This window comes from Lygodium microphyllum, chromosome 2 (genome assembly GCF_053477565.2).
Source record: "Lygodium microphyllum isolate KBCC chromosome 2, Lygodium_microphyllum_v1.1.10, whole genome shotgun sequence".
NCBI classification, from domain to species: Eukaryota; Viridiplantae; Streptophyta; class Polypodiopsida; order Schizaeales; family Lygodiaceae; genus Lygodium; species Lygodium microphyllum.
In genome coordinates, this window is record NC_141136.1 from 44857646 (window position 1) to 44864028 (window position 6383).

A 6383-nucleotide genomic window follows, 5' to 3' on the forward strand; every position below is an offset into this window, starting at 1 on the left:
CTAATGTCAGTCATACATACTAACAGGAGAATAATATGAGCTTGATATTCATGTCGATCATACATACTAACAGGAGAATAATATGAGCTTGATTTTCTAACAATTATCCCATCTCACAATCTTGAACTTGAGTCAAGATGTCATAGTGTACCCTACTCTAAGGGTATTTGTCAATTTTTCATTGTGGATGCATTTTAATAAGGTTTAAATAAACTTGTATGTATTGTATGTTCACTTTCATTAAATAATCTCGAATGAATCTCTGATAAAATCCAGATAATCCTAGGAAGATTTGCAGCTCTTCTAGGTTCCTTGGAGATGGCCATTCAATAATTGCCCTTACTTTTTCTGGATCCATCTTGATTCCCTCTTTCGAGATAATATGCCCCAAATATTTGACCTCTTGTGTGAAGAATTCACATTTAGTTTTCTTCGCATAAAGGGAATGTGTTCTTAACAATTGGAATACTAATCGTAAGTGTTCCAAATGTTCTTCTCTTGATTTACTAAAGATCAAGATATCATCCAAGAAGACTACTACAAAATGTCCTAGATAGGGCCGTAACACACTATTCATCAGCTTCATAAAAGTGGCTGGTGCATTAGTGAGGCCAAAAGGCATCACTAAAAAATCATAATGCCCATATCTAGTACGAAATGTTGTCTTAGGAATATCCTGTGCCTTAATTCTTACTTGGTGAAGAATTTTGCCCCTCGTAATTGATCAAAAAGATCTTCCATTCTGGGCATAGGAAGTTTATTCTTCACTGTTGTCTTGTTAAGTGCTCTATAATCGACACAAAGTCGCATAGAACCATCTTTTTTCTTTACCAATAAAATTGGCTCTATGTGACAAGGATTACAAAAATCAAGTGGATGTGAGTCATAAGGAAAATGGATATAAGAATATGACCTCCCCTATGTCTAAATGGCACCTCAAGGTCATATCACACAAAGAAGGTTGCTATATGATTGATCATGTACTCAAGCTCTCTCCCAAATACATCTAAAAGGGATAGGAGAAATTAGGAACCTATTTTGTGAAGCTCCTCCCACAAAAAGAAAGAGTTGATGTAACCTTGAGCATATGTTGAAGCTTTGTCTCAAAGACATGCCAAAAATTCACATAAGAAAGATAGTGCTAATACAAGCTTAAGCACATGCTTAAGCTCTCTTTCATAAACATATCAATGAGATAGGAGAAATTACCATGCTGCAATCAATGACAAATGTCCTCCACCACAAAGATACATTTTAAACAAGGCTCTTTTCCAAAAACATATCAAAAAGTCATATCAAATAGATAGGGTACTTGTTGAAGTGCGATGTCTAATAGCCCTCTCAATGAGAGAGGAGACACATTCTTCCATGCTCTCAAAGGGAGAGGTGAAAACCCTCTTGACAAGCTCCTTCCCCATAAGGAGAGGGTTTTGACAAGCTTGAGAATGTGCATAAGCTACATCCCAAATATATATTAAAAAGTCATATCAAATAGAAAAGGTTCGGATACAAGCTTGAGCACGTGCTCAAGCATGATGTCTCATAGTTATCTCAATGAGAGAGGAGAAAATATTTTTCCATGCCCTCAAAGGGACATGGGGAACTTGTCTTGACAATATCCTTTCCCATAAGGAGAGGATTGATATGAGCTTGAAAATGTGCTCAAGATCTCTCCCAATGGCACCTCATAATCATATCAAAACAAGAAAGTTTCTATAGGCTTGATCCAGGCTCAAGATCTCTCTCAAACCCATGTATGTATCCATCATGTGTGTTTTGGTTGAGCTCTAAGCTTATGTATACATTGATAATGTGTATGGGTGCCTAGACACTAAACTATATTTACGTAATATTCACATGAATTTCTTCCTTCATGGGAGGTCATGAGTCTTTGATTCTATACTAAAGACTTGTCCTGCAAAGACTATACTCTATGCTTCTATTGTTGGATTAAAATGATGGGTTGTTAATACTAATGTAGCAAGAAATTATTGGTCGCATGGATAAAGCGTAGTCTTGTGGGTAGGCTCAATGATATCCTCTATGAGATTGAGGTAAGCTTTAGATTATATAGAAAATCTTAATCCTAAATTCAATATATTCATCAAAGAGAGGGCAATTTCATAGATGTCATGCTTCAGTATTTTTCAATGCACATAAAAGTGTACCCTATTCTAAGGAGACTTGACATTAATCAACTTAAAGTACACCTAGTTCTAAGCACGTGACTTAACAAGATTCTAAGTACAGTGTTAGAGTATTTTTCATGATGTCAAAGAGGAAGATGATAACAAAATGATATCAAAGTATATCCTAGAATATTTTAAGTAAGGCAATTTGAAGTAAGCTATTGCATCAAACTTCTTTGTCCTCAAAGTGGTAGTCATAGTATACCCAATTGAGTCATTTTATTAAAAATACTAATAAATTAATGGTCCTAAACTCTTGTTAAGTTTATTGATATACAAGATAGAGAGCACAACCTTCCTTTTTATATGTCAAATGGCATCATATAGAGTTGAAAAGAGATAACCATATTGATGTGCATACCATATTAATATCCAAAAAACATAGTTAAGTTACAAATCACTTTGTATTATCTCATGTTTTTATAATGAGAAAGTTGATACTTATATTATATGTACAAATGCTTACATGAAGAGCTTCAAATTTTTTGTCTCATGTTTCTAAAGGAAAACCAAATGTAAATTAGGTCCCACTAAGCTCACTATCTAACCATAAAATTATCATTGACCATTTCTCTTGACAAGGTTGAAAAAATAGGGTGTTAAACTATACTTTATTATGGATTTAATGGCTGAACTTAAAATTATCAAGATCTATTCTCTTCAACTTGAATACATATAAAGATGGATGTTTCCATAGCCAAGCTAACATCTCCAAGTTTCACAAAAATCTGGTAATTCAAAGGGGTCACAAAAGCTAAAATATGGATATCAAGGTTCCGCTAAGTTCAATACCTAATAAACATAAAACTCTCAATCCTTTATCTCAACAAGATTTTGGAGAACAAAATCCAAACTAAATTCTACTAGAAGCCAACAAACGATCCTAACATTTTGAAGTCTTCAATTTGACCTAGTCTTCGTAGGCCCATTGACAACCTCTCCTCATGTATTTAGAATGACAAATGACAGACCTTTACACTATTTGCATATTAATAAGTGAAAAAAGGAGATCACAAACTTAGCTAAAATATGTGCACAAAAGCTAATTAAGAGTAGAATATTCTTCAACTTAAACATTTGTTGAGATGCATGTCTCCATGCCCAAGCTAAGGTTTCAAATGTTTATACATAACTCGTAATTCAATGGGAACAAAAAATCCAAAACATTGACATTAAGGTTGCATTAATCTCATTGTAACTTACTATTAACCATAGAACTCTCAATCCTTTATCTTAATTATATTTTAGCAAATAAAATCTAAACTAAAATTTACATTACAAAAACAACAAATGAACCTAAAAATTGACATCTTCAACTTGGGCCAATCTATTTGGTCACATGGCCAAGCCCTCCTCATGTATTAAGAATGATAAATAGAAAAAGGATTTTCATAGTGACCCAAAAGCTAGGCTAAGTGACAAAAAGGGGTTACAAAGAGCTAAAAATATTTTCAAGTGACCTAAAAACCAAGCCAAGAGACAAAAAAGGGTTAGAAAAATCTAAAAAGAGTTACAAAAAGCTAAAATATAAGAAAATTATTAGATTATTTTTGTAAGAAATATCTTAGATAGAATTATTAGATTATTCTTGCAAGAAATATCTTAATAATAATAGAATTGGCCATGCTAGGAATGAGACTTTTCCTATTTTACCTAAAATGATCACTCTAGAAATATCTTCTATTTCTTGAAAGTGTTGACCTCTTTCTTAAGTTGAATCCTCCGTGCCTTTGTATTTATTTAAAATATATTTTGGGCAATAGTTTAAGCTATATGTGAACTCTCACCATGTTTTATATACCCTAAATAGTACTATCAATGACTATAGACAACCAATACATCAATTTTTTGTCTTTTTTATTCCATTATTTCCATGCCTTTAATTCTTCTATGTAATGGATGAAGCTGAGAGGAGATAGGAAAATGAGCTAAAGAGAGAGAAAGAGAGAAGAAAAAAGAGAAAGAAAGACTAGAAGAGGAGAGAGAAAGATAGGAAGAGGGGAGAAAGCAGGGATGAAGCCATGAAAGCCGAAGATGAAGGTGAAAAGTATGTTCTTGATGATAACTAGATGCCCTAAATTGGGACTCTTACACCTTATATACCCCAACCAATGTGACTAGGTGTCTAATCCCTAGTTTTTATGTATCTCACTCATTACAACCCATCCCCACCTTGAAAGCTTTTGCCCTAAAAACAAAAGACAATTGGAGGGGTTTGATAGATAGGCTGAGGAGTGGGATGAAAAGTACTACTTTGAGCCACATTACAATGAAAATAGGTGAGAAAGACTATGGGCAACATCTTGTCTGTTATAGGCTTGCAGAGGTAAATTTCCATAACTTTTGATAGGCTCCTCCAAATGGGCCATGCCACATGTCAAAACGGAGCTTATGATGACATGTACTTTCAGTCCATGTAGGAAGCACATTGCTCAGATTTGGGTAAGTATAAAATTGTTCTACAAGTAGGGTGTGGTCGAAAGGAGACATAACTTGCTAGTCTTCAGCCCGTTCGGCATCTTCTTGAAGGTGAGAAAATGCATTAACAATAGTGGTTGGGCACCATGAGGCTTCTTCCAGGGGTAGGCCTTGCCATTTGATGAGGTACTCCTCCTTGATGGGTTGAGATCTTAAGTGCTTATCTTATTGCCCAATGATTGCCTCAGGGATATACTAAATGATACATTTTTCATCTATGGGGGAAAGCTCTTCCACATAGTCCACTGAAGTGCCAATGAAGGGCTTCAACTCGTCAATATGAAACACATTGTGAATCTTGGTGGTAGGGGGAAGCTTTAATTGGTAGGCAAAATCACCAACTCTCTTGAGGATCCGATAGGGGACATAGAAATGGTGGGCCAGCTTGTTATTATTGCCTTCTTTGAGAGTGGAGTAACAGGACTTAGGCACTTTCAAGAGGACCAACTCCCCTTCTTGGAATTCCAAATACCTTCTTTCCTTATCAGCATAGAGTTTCGTGTGAATTTGTGTCTTTTGAAGATTCACCTTGCATTATTAAAGCAGGGCCTGCATGCAATCCAACTTGGCTTTGCTCTGAGGGTTGATCTTATCATTGAATAAGATTGTAAGAAGGGGAACCTTATACTCGTAGAATGCCTCAAAAGGGGAAACCCCAATGCTATGTATCCCAACTGTGTTGTACATCATGGCAAAAGTGTTGTAAGTACATCTCAAGCCATTTATGTACTCTTTCAGTTTGGCCATCTCTCTGGGGGTAGTATACAATGGATGGAGCAAGCTTTGTGCCTATAGATTTTATAACTTCTTGCTAAAATTTCCTCATAAAATTGGCATCCTGATCGTGTACTATTCGTGTGCAAATCGGATGCTATATGCACACGTAGTGAACGACGGAAGGACCCAAGAACAAAGAACTCTACAAAAGCTCATAAAGCAAAAAGAGAGGTTTGCACAACATGAGACAAAAAGACAAATTGGGTACAGTCTCCCCCCATGCCTTGTGTGAGTGCTTCACAAGGCATGCATTTAAAAATTAAGTAATCTCCAAGCTAAAAAATAGCCCAATTTACAATTAGCATGCTTTTGGCTTTTGTGTTTGTTTTTGCCCAAATAAAGAATAAAGCATTTGGGCATCCCAAAAGTCAGACTATGCCTAAGTATAATGTTAAATAATAAAATATTTAAATCAAGCACCTATGCATATACAAAATAAAAAATGTTTGTCCAACACTTTAATAAATAAGCACGCCTAAATAAATATTGATACCACACCTTTAGTGATAAGACCTGCGTCCATCAAAAATAATAATTCCTCTAGGTAGTTTGAATACATGCCATCGCCCGATGCTTCCCAACACCACCATTGCATGCTCTACACATCAACTGAAGCACTCACAATTGTTAGAAAATAATAAGATAAAACCCACAAAAGTGAATACCTAGCAGTCTTCAGCTACAAAATAATTAAATAGGTTGGAACTCTCTCCTAACCTTAATTTGATACGAGTGCACTCTAAACTCATAAATGTCTATTAATTTAAATATGTATTTTGTAGAATCACATGCTGTGGAATCACCCATGTGCACATTAAGTTAACATGGCGCCCAAAAAGGACAGGTGTCCCTGTCAACTTCTCGCATAAGGAATCCATCTTGTGTATGAGCCCCAGCAAATACATATAGTTTTACAAAATTCATTGTAAAACCTCATGG